This window comes from Vicugna pacos, chromosome 5, assembly GCF_048564905.1.
Source record: "Vicugna pacos chromosome 5, VicPac4, whole genome shotgun sequence".
Taxonomy (NCBI): Eukaryota; Metazoa; Chordata; class Mammalia; order Artiodactyla; family Camelidae; genus Vicugna; species Vicugna pacos.
Genome location: NC_132991.1, coordinates 70,417,846 through 70,437,211, shown reverse-complemented (window position 1 = coordinate 70,437,211; position 19,366 = coordinate 70,417,846). Strand labels below are relative to the sequence as shown.

Genomic DNA, 19,366 nt, shown 5'->3' with positions numbered 1-19,366 from the left:
ATGATGCCTAAGAGCCCCTGTGGCGGTCTCCCAATCCCTCCCGTGCCCCGGAACAGGACTGAGAAAGTGCCCATTCCTGGTCTCCTGTGGTCCTCGGACATACCTACTTTTCCGGAACTTCTTTGCCATGTCCCACTCCGCTGCTTTGGTGTCTTATGCAGGCTGGTCCTTTTTTCATGGTTATCCCAGCCACCTGTGGTTTTTTTTTCTTGCCATCCCCTTGTCTTGGTCAGTCTCTCTGTCCTCCCAACACCACATCCTCTGCCCTTCAGCCTCTTTTTTGACCCCGACAGCTGCAGAAACCAGAAGCAAGAAAACGCGTTCTGGTTGTATTCCTCTGCAGCTTTCCCGCTGCCCCCTCCCTGGGTGAAACTGCTCTTTCCCGCAGCACTGCAGATCGCCAGCTGCATCTTTGTTCTCCTCTCTTGCCAGAGAGCCCCGTGGAGTGGGTGCCGCGGGGAACGGGGAGGGCTGGGCTGGGCAGGCGCTGGCCCCAAAAGGCGCTTCATTGTCCCCCCCGAGGACCAGGCCATGGGAAACAGACTCCCCTACAGTCACCATGGGCTACACAAATATTACTTCCATGTAGCTTGACCTTTCATTGTGCTCTAAAATGACTGAAAATACTTAAAGGGTGTACAGTGTTTTTCTGGAAACAGAAATAAATGGTGTTCTTTTCAGAAGCCACACTTGAACTTTTGCCCTTCTCTTCCTTTTTGTGTCATTATATGCAGTTCAGGGTTTCCTTTTAGCATGTCTTTTCCTTTGGTGAGAAACTGCTAATTTCTCTACTGATAAAATTACGAATCACAGAAGCAATCTGATTGCTAAAGTTAAGGATACCTCCCTCATCTGGCCTTAAAACGCTTAGCTCTGGGACCTGAGTCTCACGAGCTTTTCTTAAGTGCTGACTGTGTGCTGGGTCTCTGCAGACTGACTTACAAATTCTGTAATTGCTTTAATGTATTAACTCAACTAATCTAATCCCCACAGCGGCCTGTGAGGTGGGTAGTATTGTCATTTAGGTCTGTGTTTTACGATGTAGACACGGAGGCATAGTGAAGGTAACTTAGTCGCCCAAGTTCATACAGTTCACAGAGGGCGGGGCCTGGACTTGACCTAGAGGGTCGGCCTCGGGGCCCATGTTCTCAGCCGCTGACCCAACTCAGATGTCTCTTGCAAACCTCTGGAAGCCGGTTCCCTCATCTCTGAAGTGGGACCAGTGACACCTACCTTACAAATTTTGGTGAGGATCAAATGAAGTAATTTGAAAGGGCCCAGGAGATTGTCAGGTGCTAAAACGTCAAGGTTAAGTTTAGGCAAACTGTTGATAGGACATTTTCTGTTAGTCAGGTGGGTGTCATTGTGGAGTCTGGCCCTTGCTCCTTAGATATACTGCTGGTTCCAATGAAAAACTGCACGTTTGCCTTGAGATTTCTTTCTTTTTCTTTTCTTTTTTTGAAATTTCAGAAAACCTCAGGTTTCACAATGAAAATGATCCTTTTATTCTGAAATGATGGCATTTGGGAATATTTAGAGCATAGGCAAAACTTTTAGTATGCCAAGTTCAGTGACATTCGTTCCCATTAACCTCTTTAACATTAATGTAGTACTGAATACCCCTCCCTTTTTTCCTAAATCATGAAAAATTAATCTTATCCCAAATCTTCCGTTCGCCACACACCATGGACTTGTCATGAAGTGGTCTTCAAGTGTAACACGGAGTGTGGGGCTATGTCTTTTCAGCATGGGACCCTGAAACAGAAGAGATACCAGGCAGAGTTGAGGCTGATGGAAGAGAGGTGGAAATTGAGTCTAAAGATGAGGACTTAGAAAGACCACGGGCTTAAAAAAACAAAAAAACAAGCCCATGCTTCAAAATGTGGCATAGCAGACCAGAGCCAGACCCCCAGAGAGGATGGGGCTGGAAGAGTGGGAGGACTCAGGAAGAAAAAGATAGAGGAGACTCAGAAGGATTAGCCAAGCAGGAGATGGGTGTTGCCTGCAGCTGGTGCAGGGGAGAGGGACGCTTGCCTCCTGCCCCTAGTGCCGGGCGTGCTCTCCCTGCTCCCAGGCCCCCTGTGCATTTTCGGGTCTCATGATTCCTCACATGTCAGAATGTCGGAGATCTGAGTTCTTACAGACCCTTAGGGGAAGAGAATACCCCCAAAGGCCTGCCTTTTGTGATTCTTTGAGCTTTCATGCATCCTAGAAATGGAGGTCTTCCTGGTTTGAGCTGGTATTGTATACCTAGGGCACGCTGTTTGGAGGGCCTTCCAGGCAGGCTTCATGATCATAATGAGGTTTTTTTTCCTCTTTTCTTGTTAAGAACAATATCCTTGCCATTCAGTTTTCAAATATAGCTAGCAGTCATGATAGAAGAATATCCTTATGTTAGGAAAGAAATTGGCAGCCTCAGTGATGTGAAAATGTCCCTTTTAGAAGACATGCTTAAAAAGAAAAGCTGCTTTAAGTCCTTTATGGAATCAGGTAGAATAAAAATGAAAAAAAAAATTTAAAGAAAAACACGTGGTCTGACAACACATTTTACGACCTCTCCTTAGTCTTGCAGGCGCTTGTTGAAATTTTGCCTAAATTTCAGGTGTCGCTTTTATCATTTCATTAAAATGTCAAACCACAAACAGGTTCTGGCATCTAATTGGGAGTATAACTTGGATGATAGATCTTTTTAGCTGATGCATGTGATCAGAGCACTATGAGACTATTGCCAGGGATTAAATATGTAGAATCTCCTTAAGAATATTGGTAAGTGTGTAAAAAGAGTACCTAACACCAGAGAGGAAAAAGTCATCAAATTCCAAAGAAATAGCCAAAATGGAATGTCTAAGTCAGTCATGCCTGGAGGTGTATAGAGAGTTTCCAGTGAAAAATTATCTAATTGATTAAGGTATCTGCAGTTAACGTTCATCAGAATTATAAGCACATCTGTTACACTTAACCAACCCAAGTATGCCTCTATAGTTTCTCTTCACGATGTGCTGAACTGATCAGAGCATTTGCTATGCATGTAACTCAAGAAAATTAAACTATTTGACTGCCTTTGTAGAGGGCAGTTTGGCTGTTTGTATTTTTTTAAATCTTTTAAAATGTGTTCACTATTTTAATTTTATTTCTAGGAATTTATGCTAAGAATAATTAAGGCTATGTGCAAAGGTTTTGGCTACAAAGATGTTAATCACATCATTGTTTATAATAGGGAAATAAATTGTTTACATGTTCAACAATAACAGATTAGTTAAATATGTTTTGTTACAAATAATGAAATATTATTTGGTATTGTAGATGATGTAAATAAATATTGGGAATGAAAAGATGTTTACTGTATGTTGTTAAATGATAAAATCAGATTATTAAAAAAAACAAGTATGCATAGTATGGTCACATTTTTGTTAATATATGGATATTCTTAGAAAATGACCTGGAAGTATGCATAATGGTTTTTTAAGTGGTTCTCTGGGTAGTAAGATACATGAGCATTTCAAATGTTCCTTTTTTTTAATCTGTGTCTTAAATTTCCTACTCTAAAGATATACTGCTTTTATAATAAGAAAGAGCCAACAAGTTTATTTTTAATTGAAAAAAAGAACATACATGAGCCAAACCATGTGAAAATGATGGATTCTGGATAACTAGAGACTTCATGCAATGCTTTTCAGCGGAATATATTTGTAAACATGTTTCAGCTGAATATGTGCACCATGATTTGAGAACAGTAATTGTCCTTTCCTACACCTGATTTAGCAGAGGTTGTTAGCTTTCTTCCTAATCTCTGCAAAATTAAGACACTCAATTAGGCCATCTCTGGGGTTTCTCCTGCTCCCAAATCCCAGGTCCCCACTTTCTCGGTTCACTGCTGAGTGGGGAACTTCCTGAATTTCTCATATCTACAAGCTGCCAAGTAATGAAAGTGTATTAATAAGGAGGGTTCATCTTATTATTTGTAGTACATTCAAACCAGCCCACTCTGAAAGATTATCCTTGAGTCTATCTTCGCATGCTTTGGAGAGAGACCTTCAGATGATCTAGTTTTCCATCTCTTGTTGATTCCCCAGTTTTGAACATTTGGGGAGAGCTTGTGGTGAGGGTCAGATAGCTGGGAACTGTTCAGTGTTTCAGAGGAACTTCAGCAGTAGCTGGGAAGCAGTTAAAGCAGACAGTGGCAAGGAATTCACTTCCATTCCAAAATAAAAGTCCCGCCAGCTATTAACCCTGACCACCTCTCAGCCTCTTCCTTTGGTATCAGGGAAGCCTCTGTCTGTCCATACACCCTTGGGCCAGGTTGAGTTCAGTGAGGCAAGATGTCATATATTTTTCCTCATTAATCACTCTTGGCAGATGCCATGGTATTACAATCAGTTTCTCCTACCTGTAAAAATACAATTTCAGAAAGAGTGCACAGTCAACATACAGGTAAATTACAGTACACATCTGGCTAGCTGACTTCCTAATTCTATAACTTCTGAATGGAAGTTGGTGGAAAGAATATTGTGCCACGAGTTAGGAAAGAAACCTGTATTTTGATCATGGCTCCGCCAGTAACTTGTAGAACCTTAGAGAGTTGACCCAGACTTTTTAGGTACAAGTTTTTCTCCTCTGTAAAGTGAGAGGGTTGAATTCAGTGGTTTTCATGCTTCCTTCCAGCTCTGAAATTATATGAAAATGATCTACAAAGGCCATTTATTGTTGCCTACATGACTCAAGATCGAAGGCAGGGCGTCTTTTAACAATCCAGCCCTGTCACTCTCCGGTCTCTTATCTCTCCTGGTGCAATAAACCCTGTATTCTTGTTGATCTGCCTTTTTTTGTGCCACACTAAACAATTTCAGAGAGAATCTCATCTTGGCATGCTCTGTATCCTCTAATATATGATATATCTTTGTGACTAGTGAGAAAAATTCTTAATAGCAGCTGCTTCCATTATTCTCTAGTTTTTAAAGCTGTCCCCGGAGAACTAAATGTCAATTCAGAGATTCCTGTATTTGTTATCATTTCTAACCTAACCATAGAAGTCTTAGGCATAATGTGAAACAGAAAAATTCCTGCCTTGAGACAGTGGGCTCATAGATAAGTAGTATGATTTATCCCTATAGTTTAAGAAGAAATTAGGATATTTGACATTTGTAGCAACTTTTTTCCAGTATTTATACTGAATATGCAAAATTGGTCTGCTATGCCCAATTTTTAATTGTAGATACCATATTTTAAAATTGAGTAATGATTTCAAATGAATCTGCTATAAAAGAAGAATCAGATTACCTAATGAAAAAGTCTATAAATCAAACACTTGTGTGTTTTAACTTCATCTCTAATTTATAGACTCCTTCATATACATAGGATACCTATTTTCCTCCATAAGCACAGAAAATCCAACAAAAACAGGCCTCAGAAGAGACTACTAACTGCCTCTCCAGTACCTGTTCTTTCCTTCTTTCTTAGTAACACACCCTGGTTTTATTCAAGGAGGTAAGTTGCCCAGACAAAAGACTGCATTTCCCAGCCGGCCTTGCAGTGAGGGGCCAAGAGGGACATTATTAGGTGGGACTTTCCAGAAATTTCTTTGGTGGGAGTTGACTGGGCTGCATGTTTCTTGACTCCGTGTCTCCTGTGTTCTTCTGTGTAATCTCCTTTCTGAGCTCCATGTGTTCACAGGGTGGCTGAGGCAGCTGTAGTCCCATCGCCTTTGTCCACTTTAGCCCAGGAGAGAGAAAGCCCAGCTTCCCTAATAGCACAGACAAAGCCTGGGACTGGCTCCTCCGTGGCCTGATTGCCCATCTGGGGCTGTGTCGAACCTATAACTGAGACATACAGAATGATGTGCTCATGGGTTCATCCTGGGTCATACACCCCACCCCACCCACCCTTTCTGGGGGTAGCAAAATAGAGCTTTTGTGGCCTGGAGAAGTGAGAGTGAATAGGTACTGGATGATACCACAAATCACCCCACCAAGTTTGCCAGTTTCATCTCCGAGTTACTATAGTTTCTAGTAATGAGATAGATGTCATTTGGTTTGCAAAGTTACACTGAATAATGTTTGGTCTTTGGATTCATTTGTGGTAAATGAAATCAAAGTCTCAAGCCCATACCATAAGTCTAGATTAAATATCAAAATATATATCTCTTAGTTTTCCTGATTAATGTCTTGCAGTAAGCCATATAACTTCCCTTTCTCAATACCACCCTATTTATGGCCTTCCAAATGGGTAGAATCAAAGTTTGCCAAAAAATTTTCTTAACCCTGAACAACTGTATTTTCCAACATTTGCAGCAGAGGACATTGTCTCAAAACATAAAGTTGTATAACCAGTTAGAACTAAATGAAATTTAAAATGACTTGTGATAAACTTGGAAAAAGTGGTACTTGAAAATAGTAATGCCAACAAGCTGCCTATTATGTAACCATAATACCAGTGCTCTGAGTTTAGATAGAGGAGTTACAGGGCCATGACCAACAATATCGTGGTCTTCTGTTTCGTATGAGTGAACATGTATATGATTTGGAGGTGATTTACTGCAGTTGCATGTTGGGACATGGTGTGCCACAAGACAGATGATTATGGCCACAGTTCTGAAAATGTTCAGATGGCTTTCAATTAGCTTTGGGCACGGCTGCTGCTTGCAGAAGCCAGTATTGATTTTTCAGAATGCCTCCTAGCATTTCAGCAGAAGGGCCGATCGTGTCAATCCTTTGAAGCCACAGGAAACATCACTGGAGAGTGGACTGCAGAAGGCTCTCTTGCGGTGGCCAGGGGACTGGCTGTCTGAGCCAAAGATAGTAGGAAGGAGAGTGTGGGCTCTGCAGTTTAGAGACCTAGGTTTGACACTGGCCCCGCCACATGTGCAGATAGTTGCCTTAAGCTCTTGGACCCTCGATGTCCTCTTTTGTAAAATGAGGGGAGTACATGAGAATCTCATGAGGAAAGGTATGTAAGGCTCCTAGCCCAGTGCCTCAGACCTATTCTGAGTGTTCAGTGAATGTTAATTATTACCCTGTTTTCAGAGTTGCTTGAAAAGAGGGACGAGTCTTGAGTCTTTCACTCTTTTCTCCTGGGTTTCATTAAGAAAAAGAAAAAAGGGTGAGAGTGAAGAAATTGAGCTGGGGTCGGCTCCACCTGACAATGCTTTTACTTTGTTATATGCGAAAGTGGAGAGTTGAATTGGCGTATCATAAGTGCCTTAGAGTCGTGTCCTGTACTTTTGATGCAAGTTTGTTGAAAACAGCCTTTTTGGAAGGATGATGTCCTTACATCACATCTGGGAGTGGCAACCAGCTGCTGTGGGAGCAGCACGGACCCCGAGAAGTCAGTGAAGCCTCAGGCTAGAGACGGCACCATGCCAAAGACCCCTGCTACTCTTATGTGTCATTTTGGACCCGCTGGGAAGAGTGAGCTTCTCAGAATAACAAGACCTAGGACTATAAGGCTTCATTTTACAGTGAAAGGACTGCAGCCTGGAAAGGAAAAGTAACTCAGAGGCCACCTATAGAGTCAGTGACGCAGGCAGGACCGTAGACCCAAGCTTCCTGATGCCCAGGTCAAGGAAATGATGACCGTAGCCACTAGAATCTCCTTGGTGTCCTCAAGACTTCTCCTTCTGGTCTTTTACTAATTGCTCATCTTACCCAACCACTGTAGGACCAGATTTCCTGCCTTTCAGCAAGCTCAGTTTGTTTTAAGTCCCCTCCCCCCTCCCCACATGTCGACATCTATAGGTCTTCTTGTTGTGGCCACCCAATTTTCCACGGACGGAACTCGCATCTCCTGCCTGGGGGTCTAAGAATATCCCCCGTCCTCAGCTGTTGAGTGGGAGCAGAGCTGGAAGCCTCACAGTTACTGCCCAGACTTCCTCCTCAGCCCTTGTTTTCAGCCCGGCACCTCATACTGGAATGCGTGGTCTCCAGCCTCTTGGGTTCAGTTTTTCTAGAGAATGAACCTCCATGTCCCACAGGGCTGGGGAGTGATGGCTGCCTCTGAGTGGGATGGATCCCATCCTGGGTCTTCCTGGGGTTCTTTGGGACCCAGCTGCCTGGCTTCTCCTTTGTGTTCTTCTCAGTTGCCTTGGCTGAGTCAGGTACCACTCCTCTGTTTACTTTCCCTCTTTCCAAATTGTTGTGTGAAGCCTCAGCCATTTTTGTCTCTCTCCTATTTGTCGTCCTTTTGGGCTTATACCTTGGTTATTTATTTCTCTCTCAGTACAAGGTTCTAATGTGGACCTGAAGCCCAATGGATAGTGACCAACCAGAGCTGAGTGCAGTTAATTTTTTTTTTTTGGAGCGTTGAGAACCTTGGCCTTCCTCAGCACAGAGAATGGGTTAAGGGAATCTCAATTCTCGGATGTGAGGAGTTATGCTCAGCAAAGAGCACACCATATGTTCCTTCACTATGGAAAACCTTACGAAAAGCAAATCTTATCAGGTTTTGTGTTATCACCAAAAATTAACCTCCCAGCATGGTTTCACAATCACATTTATGAAAGTGTTTTGAAAATGAAACGCACCACTCTGAAATCAATGGGAATGCTGAGGGAAAGGCGCGTTTGTATATTTCTTCTGTAGCTGAGCACTTGCTGGGAGGAAGCGCCAAACATCTTCGGGTGTTTGTGTTTTTAGATGCACCAGCCAGCGATAGAAAGCTTTCCTCTGACTGAGTACATCCCAGGAATGCAGAGGAAGAAGTGTTCGTTAAGTGAATAAATAATGTACGGTAGAGGATTTTGTGACTACAGCAACATGTTTGCAGTGAAAACAGTGAAAGCGAGATGCTGTTCAAAACCCTGAGAAAATAAAATTAAATGGATGGCACGTATTTTATTTTGCCAAGGACTAAAATTTTCCATTAAAAAAATAAACATATTGGCCTGCCAGTAACTTTTATCCAATACCTGTTGTATTTTAGTTAGTTCTCCATTATTCCTGGTGTTCTGATATGCATAATTGTTAACAAAGGGATTCACTAATATTGTATTCAGAATTGGCGATTGATTTACATAACCTTAAATTGAACAATGAGGCATGAAAATTTTTGTGTTCACTCCTCACCCCCCAAACCCTGCCATCCCTCTAGTGAGGGATTATAAATTGAGTTTTATTTTGATTCAACTACAGTTCAACCTTGTGAAAACATAGCTAACAATAATAGACCTTAGTGTAAGATGGTCCTCTGGACGTCATTCAGGAAGTATTGGATTCTAGAAATATCTGAAGAGTTTGGTTGTAATTCCCTGCCCCTTTGACATAGTTCTTTAAGAGGGGAACCTAGTTCAGTATTGTTCAATTAATGGTTGCTTTCCGGAGCCTTTTTATGGATTCTAAGAATGTTGTTATATCTCTTCTCCAGTCTGTTTGGCTATCTTTCTGGTTTGGGTTGTCTCCCATTTCAGCGTCCATCTCAGTTTCATGTTTACATGCTTGAAGGAAGAATCAGAGACGGATGCATTCCTGTGTCCCACCTTTTGCTTTTGGTTAATGCCTAGATGACATGACAAGGCCTTGTGGTTTACAACGCAGAGAGGTGCATGCTGCATTTGGATTCTGAGTTTGTCTTCTTGCGTGAGCAAAACTGATAATTTAAAGATGACAGAAAAGGGCATACACTTAAAGACATAAAATGAGTTTTGCAAGCTCTATATAAAATACAAAACATTTTGGTTTTGATGCTACCATATAACCAGCAGAAGTTGAGGGGGGGGGGGGAAGACAAACAAGCAGTGTTTCTCTCTGTTTCTCTCTCAAACATCATCCCAGATAACTGGTTTAACTAGTTTTTTCCTCCACTGAATGGATCAGTTGCTCTGGCCTTGTGCAGACACAGCTACAGAATGCTCTTGTGAACCTGCTGCCTTTTCTTTAAAAAAAAAAGAAAAAGAAAAAAACCTTTAGCTCTAGAATAGCTGGATTTAATGGCAGGGGGCCTCAGCCTCTGTTCATGAAGGCTCTTTTCCTCCCACTCCCTTGGAGAGGGAAGCATGATTAATTTCTCCGCTTCCCTTTTGATTATAAGGAAACTCAGGCTCACCGCACTGTAACTCAGTGCCAGCACACCTGAAATCAGGGGGCAGCTCCCAAGACAATTGCTCTCTTGTTCCCAAGCCTCAGGGGCCTGGGGAGCACTAAGGGCAAAAGGGTAATGAATTCATCGAGGTGGTGATAAGAGCTACATTCCAAGAGGATTAACAGCACAAAAACCCAATTCTGGGAGGAAAAAAAAAAAGCCAGAAAAAGCCGAGGGAGGGGGAACACCCACATTGACACACAAACATAGCTGCACAGGGAGCTTTGTAGTGAGAGCTCGAAGCCACATTCCAATTTTAGCTGTCAAAAAACTAAGCTACATTGACAAGAGCATCTGCATGTTATACATGACAGGGACAGTCTTTAAAACGCTTGGAGCAGTCTTGTTCAGAGGAAGGGGACTGTTGGGTCATATTCTTAGCTTTGCCATAGGAATTACATCTGGCCCCTATCAACTACCTTCTTGATCAAGACGCAAAAACATTTTCAAAATACCTTGATTTCAGACTTTTCATCCTAGAAGAGGGGGGAGAAGAAGTCCATGTCATTTGCTAACCACATCTGAGAACAGTTCTACAAATGGAAATGTAGCCCCATGTAAACTTTCCTAAAACAGCACCATCAACTGCACTGAAATTTAGGATCTTGATTGTGCAACTCAAGTGGAGGTCCTCATATGTGTTTGGATGGATATATTTGGTGAAACGTAAAGACAGCATCATTCCTGTCTGCTAATCAAGGGCCAGAAGCAACCCACACACATCTGCCTCGCTCTTCCTCACTGCCTGTTAGGAAAATAAACCTCTCATTTCTCAAAAGAAGTAACTGCTCCGAAAGCGGAAAACCAGAGCACATGGCTGTGGTCCCTGGATCTACTCCCCTTCTTCCAAGAAGCCTTCTCCATCCCCCACCCCCAAGAGCTGCCAAACCCCCACATTTCAGACTTTAAATCTCAACACCTCTTGTCTTTCCACATCCCCTCTTTCCCAAAGAAATCTGCCTTAGTTTAGCTTAGCCCTAAAAAAATAATTCTGAAGATGTTTGCCACTCAGAAACATTGTTCTTGAGAAATAAACATGTAATTATCTCTTCCGGAAGCAGCAACTTTTACAAGTACTGCGCTAAGAGTCTAAAACAGAAACATGCCACACTATTGTAGGAAATGACAGCTTTCCATGCTCTTGGCCAAGCTCTGGTCTTGTCTTCCGTGAGAAGAGAACATTCCACAAATATCAAAGTGGGCCTTCGATAAAGATAGCCCATCCACATTTTGCATGGCCGAGTCTGTTGGAAATGTACCCTCTTGATCTCAGTCAGGCTTAATGAAGTTAAACATTGGCCAGGCGAGTCTGTTTTTGACAGGAAATGCTTCAGGAAGGCATGTCGGAGCAGACCTAAGCTTAGCTAACCATGAGTGTTTACCTGTGTCCATAATTTTAACCCTGTGAATCATTAGCTCAGACCCTCTCCTTTATCTCAGAGAGGAAAAGATGCTTTGGCCAAGACTGTGCATTTTCATGAAGACCCTCTATTCATAGTAGAAATGGGTGTGGATGCTCCTCACCTTTGTGCAGTGAGATGACTTTAGCTTTGCCTCCTGGCCCTGGAGATGGAGCCGCAGGGCTGGTGCGGTTAAACCAGCCACAGGAGAGTCACGTGTAGCATCTGCCTCTTGCTTACCTGCTTCGGTGCCATGCCTCTGAAGTCTTCACCCATGTGGGAGCCTACTTACTGCCAAGGCTTCTTGTCAGTGTCCTTTCTTCCCATTTAGGGAAGGGGGGTGTGGCAGCTAGTTTGTAGGAAATACAGAGAGCTTTTAACTGTGTAGATGTATTTTAAAGTGCTTTCTGGGATACACCAGACGATGCTTTTCAATTTAAGAGAAAATAGCCATGAGTTTGTTAGTTATTTGCTGTGACTGAACAAACCAGATTTTAGCAACAAAGGCAGTACCTTTGACGTCTTGCCAGGGTTGTGTTTCGCAGCTAAACATGACATTTAGGAAATGTCAGCCGTGAATGACTTTTTAAAAAACTGTAGTTAAGTATGGTTGGGTATACATACAATCCCTGACTCACAAGAACTCGACAAACAAGTTTCCCGTGGACATGAAAGGCAGCCCCTCCGCCACCTCGCCCTCCTCAGGATCCCTTTCATTTCTCCTCTTTGTCCCTGACCCACACCCTCCCCCCAGATACCAGAGCCATTTCAGCACTGCCATGCAAACAGAAAAACTCGGCTCTTCCAGAAAAACTGTGGTTTCTAAAGTGGAAGACGTGGCACAGTTAGGCCTGACCCCGGACCCAGAGACAGCTCCGGGGCAGGACCAAGTGAGCACCCCAATATTCTCTCTAGTGTAGGGGGAGTCTTTTCAACTCTTACTTTTAGTCATTTGGACTTACCAGTCTCTTTTTTTCCAAAAGATTCTGATGTCTGTGAGAGAAGTGAAGAAAACAGCCTTCGTTCATTTGTGTGTTTGTGTGAATTGGGTTAGGCTACAGTGATCAGACACACACACACACACACACACACACACACACACACACACACACACACACACACACACACGAGCCCTTGAATATGTTTTGTGCTTTATAGCTCACGGTTTACAAAAGGTATTCCCATTTGCATCTGTTCTTCACAGCTGCTTTGCAATTGGTGAAACTGGGGCCCCGAGAACTTGAAATGTTTGAGATGATGGAGCAGGACTAGAAACTGCAGATTTAAATTCTGAGTTGAGTTCTCCTAGCCTTCCATATCCCACTGTGCGTGTGAACATTTTTATACAAGTGTTTGTGTGTACACAAGCATGCTCATGTCTCTGCATTTTTTAACCAGTGAAGCAGACACCTTTGCAGATGATTAGCAGACAATTCAGAGAATTTCAAACCATCTCTGACCTCGATATTCTGCTATTTTATAAGATCCTTGTACTTGGAAGGTGAAAACTAGATGACCGGGTCTTATTCCGTAAGCTTTAAAGATGGAGGGTACTGCGAATGCCTGCAAAACAAATCCAAAAGCGTGAGTGTTAGAATTTTACAACTTGGCTGAGAAATATCTGTGTAATGGTTGATTGAATAATAAAATTCATGAATTATATTTCTGTTTACAGGTCTGATTTCAACACTGATACTATATTTACATCTGTGGTTTTGAATTCCTTATAGTAAGTCAGTCCACTCTTAGTAAATGAGTATTGTTTGTAGCTACAAAGTATTTGAATTCCATACCAGAAAGCCAGGTTTTTTAGATATTTTCATGTGGTAACCTTTCTGATCAAGGCCTAAATAACACAATTCTGAAACTGAAAATGATAAACAGGCATAAAAGTACACTATGCAGGTCTATTTATAGTAGTAATAATGATGACTGTAGACAGATTGTCTCACTGGCAGTGAACGTACAATGGGAACGTCACAGGAGATGAACTAGTGCCATTTTCTGAGATAGAAAATTCTCACATTTTACATAAAGCCAGAAGTTAAAAATGGTTCCAAGAAAAAACATGTGTTAAGAATTAAAAGCGTTTAGCTTAGAAAAAGGGAGAAAAAAATTGGTTTATCACAAACATTACTGTTTTTCCTCCTAAAGTATAGAAACAGTTTCCATTCTCTGACTCCGTGATGTCATGCTCTGAATACGAAATGGTGAAGGAAGTGGAATTATGCAAATGAATGATGAACTTATCTCTTAGATTTAATAGAAGAGGAAAATCTGAAAACAACTTGGTACAAATATATTTAAAAAACCCTTAAGGATCATGGAATTATTATTTGCAGGAATCTTGTTTATGATTAAAATTGTGTAAAAGTTCTACCTGAATATTTTCTTCAAAACTGTATAAGCCGCCAGCGTTCTTCACAGATGTTGAAAGTTGTTCTGTCCCCCTTTATTGTATAGCAAGGTTGCTTTGGACACATGCTGACCCTTCTAAGCTGCCTTACTGGGATGGGTCACCACTGTTCCTGATGGCGTTTTCATCGGCAGTATCGATAGGATTATGTTTCGGGCTCTGCTGCCGTCTTTAGTGCTGCTGCTTAAGTGAGACTACTAAAAAATGAAGCCAAACCCAGAGTGTGTTGGAAAGACTTCTCCCTGCCTGAACATGGCAGGAACTTGCAGGCTTTTGACTCGGTTCACCCTCTCACTTTCTTTGGAGACAGGTAGGCGGTTACAGAGGCCGGCAATTTCTGCGTTTTGATAAACCTGGAAAGGGGAAAAAAACAACTGTGTAACTGATGTGATTTTTTTAAAATTAAATACCTCTTGTCTTAGTTTAAACAGGATTTCAAAAGCCAACCCGGACCAGTCCACTTTTTCCATACTTTAATACACCCTGGATGCATTTTGAAGCACAGGTTGTATTTTATATAATGAGAATTGGGAAACTTTATTCCTATTTCGCATGACATGGCAAGTACAATGACTTGGTTTGGATCCATTTACATTCGAGTAGATCATCCTCACGTTAACCGTGAACTGGCTCTGGGTTTTAAAGTCTTTGTGGTTAATTTTAGAGCATCAGTATATGCACAGGAGCAGTACCTGTCTTAGAGTGCATTGCAGACATCATCTTTGAGAGATGACAAGGATAATCGGTTTGGCTTCATAGCTGAAGGCACCCAAGCTCATAGAGCCCAGGAGAGACTTGCTTAACCACTGCAACAAGGAAACTGCCCTCTTGTCAGGCAGCTAATGTCCTGTCACTTGCCAAACATTCCTGCTACAGATTCACGTTCTGAAATTTTCATGAACCAACTCGACGAATTGTGTGGTCTGGGTTAAAAAATATCTGCCTAAAAGGAAAGAAGTGAAGTTAGCCAGAAAGCCAGATGGCAGCTGTATTTTCTGCAGAATTCTATTTGGAAAGTGAGCTTTATGTAATTTTTTGTCTTTTCTTACCATCTTAGGGGACCGTTTTCAGAATAAGTCGTTGAGTGATCTAGCACACAGGTTTCAAAAAATGCTGCACAGACGTAGGCACATCATATAACCTGTCGACAGAATTACAGCTTTTTGATAAAAATGCTTGGATTTCTTTCTCTTCCAGCATTGTTATGACCTACTCCTTGCCCCTGTGTTTTTACTATTCAGTGGTCTAAATTACCCCGGAAGTAAACTCCGTGGTTCACAATACTTTGGAGTTCACATAGAGGGTTTAAATACGTAGCCGAAAAGGTCATGGACTTATTACTAGTCTTGTGGTTGACTAGCTTGTTCACCTGAGTGCAGAAAACCAGCAGTTGTCAACTGCATGCCCACAAACATGATGTTTCCTTTCTTTTCAAGCCGAGTGCCATTTCTAAATCGCATCTCCCAGCAAACTTGGTACCTTGGACTCATGAAGATTCAGTTCATGTTCTACGGTTAAGAATTTTACTTTGAGGTTGTCGGGCAAGTCCCACGCTTCTAAATAGGAGCAAAGAAACATCAACTCACCATACTGACCGTAGCAAATCAGGACAGAGGAAAATGTCAAGAAATAAATTGAGGTTGTTCATTTTACAAATGGTGAGATCATCTCTAGGCTTATTTGGTTTCTTCTTTTTCCTCCTCCATATCTCATTGGTGACCAAGGCTGACTCATACCTCCTTCATACTTTCTTCTCTATTATTACCTTCGTCACTCTAGTCAGACTCTCTTGGTCTCACTCTAGACTCTTCAGAGCTGCTCTAACCAAATCCAAACATTATTCCATTCAGTGTGCATCCTAGTTCCAGTGTAGTCGTCCTAAAACATTGATTTCCTGATGATGTTCAAAATCGTTCAGTGCTTTCCTGTTTTGTTCCACAGTGCATTAGATCCAGATCATCTCTGCCTAGATTTCATGGCCCAGGGAAACCTGCTACCTTCTCTCTTCTCTCTCTCATCCAATAACCAACTTTATTTCCTGCTATTCTACAACATCTAATGAAGGCCAACCTCTATCCCATTTCTGTAATGTCCATTCTCAGAATAAGGTATTCCAAGATAAATCTCGTTTGGAATACCCCTCCCTTTTTCCTCCTAGCTCAATAAACACTCACTCACCATCTCCTTCCAATTCAATTCAACACATACTTACTGAGCACCTGCCATTAAATTGAAAGTCACCTTATAGCGCATGGTGAAGAGTACAAGGCTGTGTGAAAAGAGTTGTACTGTACTGCCTGAGTCTGTGTGAACCACTCCAGACCTCCACATCCTTCTCCTCTGAACTTCTAAGTACTTAAAGTCTAGACCAGAGGGAGTGGAGTGCTCAAAATCACCCCAGGGTACAGGAGGAATCTGTTGGAACTTATATTTACATTTTTTTGTATCTCTAAAAATTTCTACTTTAGAGTTTTTAAAATATGTTTAGTACAAAGATACATGTGTAACATTTGCAAATAAATAATATGCATATGTTGGGAGTCCATCTTACTAATAGAGTGAATGATGAAAAAAATATATAAAGCATCAAATGCAGAGCAATTTCATCGGGGTTTTAGGAGGTCAGCCAGCTGGCCCACCTGGGTCCATTCATTCTCTCATTCAGAAATTGTTTACTCATCCCCTACAGTGTGCCAGGCAGCGTGAGAGAGAGACAACTCAGGCCAGATCAAAATGTCAGCTTTATTTCTGATTTAAAAAACTCACTGGAAAATGTGGCTTTAGATCAGGGCCAGGATGGTTTGCTAATGTTTCATCCCTGGGGTCTGGCAAAGTGGGTGGACAATTACAGCCCTTTTTCTACCTCCCTCCTCCCCCAGCCAGAGGCCTGCACCCAAAGCTTCCTGTGACCCAGAGCAGGTGAGAAAGCAGGAGAATGCCAACTGAGGGGAGAGGGGGAGAGGGAGGTTGGGCGTGCTCGGTTTATTCTTTGAAATGTGCCTGTGAGATAGGCCATTCCTTCTGAGGGGGGAATGAAAAGGAGGTAGCAGGAAGAGAGAGGTCAGCTGTGGGGGTCCCTCCTCATAAAAACACCACTGTTGCTTCAGCTTTTATCACCTCCCAATAAGTAAGAGTTTCTGTTGTTTCATATGTATCTTCCTAAAAAAGAGGACTTGTCTCTTTGACCAAAAGAACAAACAAAACACATAAAACCTGTTGACTGGGTTTGAAATTATTGTGTCCTTGAAGGTCTCAGATCTGCCATTATATAGCCCTGCCCCAGAATGCATTACGTAGAACAGAGCTGTGTGTGTGTGTGTGTGTGTGTCTTTGAAAAGGATGATGTGGTTGTCAGTCTCATCTGGATACATTACATAGCTCCTTTCCCAGCTCCCCCATTCATTCCCTCCCATGCACATGGCCTCAGCCCGCATGCCACACACACAAACTGGAACTATTAAATCTTGTAGTCCCTAGTACATCATAGGAGGGAAGACATAGATCAAGGCATGTGGTCATGAGAAACAAAGCAAAGAGAAACAAAAGCTTTGTTGCTTCTCATTGCTCATAAGCAGAAAACAATTTCGTTTCATTCTGGAGAGAGAGAGAGAGCGATGCATTAGAAGTGCACCTTATCCCTGGCTGAGGGACCTTGTTGAGGTCATCTAGTCCATCCTCACTCCTTCCTGCCTGCCCTCATCGGGCAGAACTCTAACATGACAGTCTGCAAGATTAAAATCCATCCAGTTTTTAAATATCTACACAGAAACAGATTTCACAACTGCCCTTAATAACTAAAATGATTAACCATAGGCTCACAGAACCCTTTTCTGGAAACTAGGATGGCTTTCTTGCTTCAGTTTAAAGTGGTTTCCTTTCCTTAGCGAAAGGGACAGTTTATCACCATCCTTTGTCTGATGCAGTGATACTCAGTTGAGCACTAGATTTACAACTGAATAAGCCAATCTGATCAGACTTCTATTTTTGTTTACCTTGATTCGTCTCTGTGGTATCTCTGTATTCTCTCTAGTTTTCTGTACCCCACTTTAGTTCTGGAAACTAAATAAGAGAATTGTATGATATTTTCTTTGTGCTTCCATGTATTTATCTCAAGTATTCAGCTTTAAAAACACAATGCTAACTTATCCATCAACAGATGAATGGATAAGGAAGATGTGGTATATATACAAGATGGAGTATTACTCAGCCATAAGAAAGAATGAAACAATGCCATTTGCAGCAGCATGGATGGACCTAGAGATGATCGTACAAAGTAAGACAGAGAAAGACGAATATATGATATCACGTGTATGTGGAATCTAAAAAAGTGATACAAATGAACTTATTTACAAAACAAATAGACACACAGACATAGAAAACAAACTTCTGGTCACCAAAGGGGAAAAGAAGGAGAGGGATAAATTGGGAAGTTGGGATTAACAGATACACACTACTATATGTAAAATAGATAAATAGCAAAAACCTACTGTATAGCACAGGGAACTATATTCAGTATCTTGAAATAACCTATAGTGGAAAAGAATCTGAAAAAGAATAATATATATACAAACTGAATCACTTTGCTGTACAGCTGAAACAGTCAACTATACTTCAATAAAAAAGAAATGAATGAATAAAAAGAAATATTTGATCCTTCCTACGCTTAAAAAGTCCACAGCGCTAATTTAGAACCAGTTCTTTACCTGTCCATTCTGATTTCTTTGAGGTGCTAGGACATTTACACATATGTCTTTAGGATACAGAAGCCTTCTTAACCCAAAAATATGAATGCCGGAAATTTCAGGAAGGTCAGTGCAGAAAATTTTTTGATTTAATATTAGTTAGGGTTCCAACCTGACTGCTGTGATAAATGGCAAACAACAGTGACTTAAAAACTTAAAAGTTGATTTCTCCCTTATGAACAGTCTTAAGTGGACAGACTGATGGGAAGCCTCCAGAGTGACAGGGGCCAGTCTTATTATATTGCTGCACTGCCGGCCTCTCTTTATGGCTTTCATTTCAAGATCTCGTACACTACAGCCAGCAAGAAGGGGACAAGAGGAAGTGGAAAGCACAACTCTCCTTTTTAAGAGCACAGCCAAGAAGTTGTGTGTGTCCCTTCCATTTGCATCCATTGTCTAGAACTGAGCTGCATGGATACCCTGAGCTGCAGGGGAGGCTGGAAACTGGCCTTGAGCTGGATGATCGTGTTCCCAAGTAGGACCTCAAAGTTCTATTATGAGAGGAAGAAGAGGATGGATTTGGGGGACAGCAGCCAGCTCTGCCTCTGGCCTGATAGAACTAGCCTGGAGAAATATGTTTGACCATGACTTCAGCTAGGGAACTTGTAAGAAGCTTAGAAAATACCTAAGGATGTAAAGAAGAAGAGAGCCTTGCTCTGCAGTAGATGCCCAGACTCCTGGATAAACTTGGCTTTGCAACCTCATGGATCCCAGGCCTGGGGTTTAATAAATAAGGTATA

The 19,366-nt window shown here is 41.9% G+C and overlaps 1 protein-coding gene across 7 annotated transcripts in view; it reads left to right on the top strand.

Moving 5' to 3' along the window:
* Positions 1–19,366, top strand: part of SPATS2L (spermatogenesis associated serine rich 2 like) — a 157,368-nt gene that overhangs the window by 31,134 nt on the left and 106,868 nt on the right. The gene's annotated exons all lie outside the window — the stretch shown is intronic.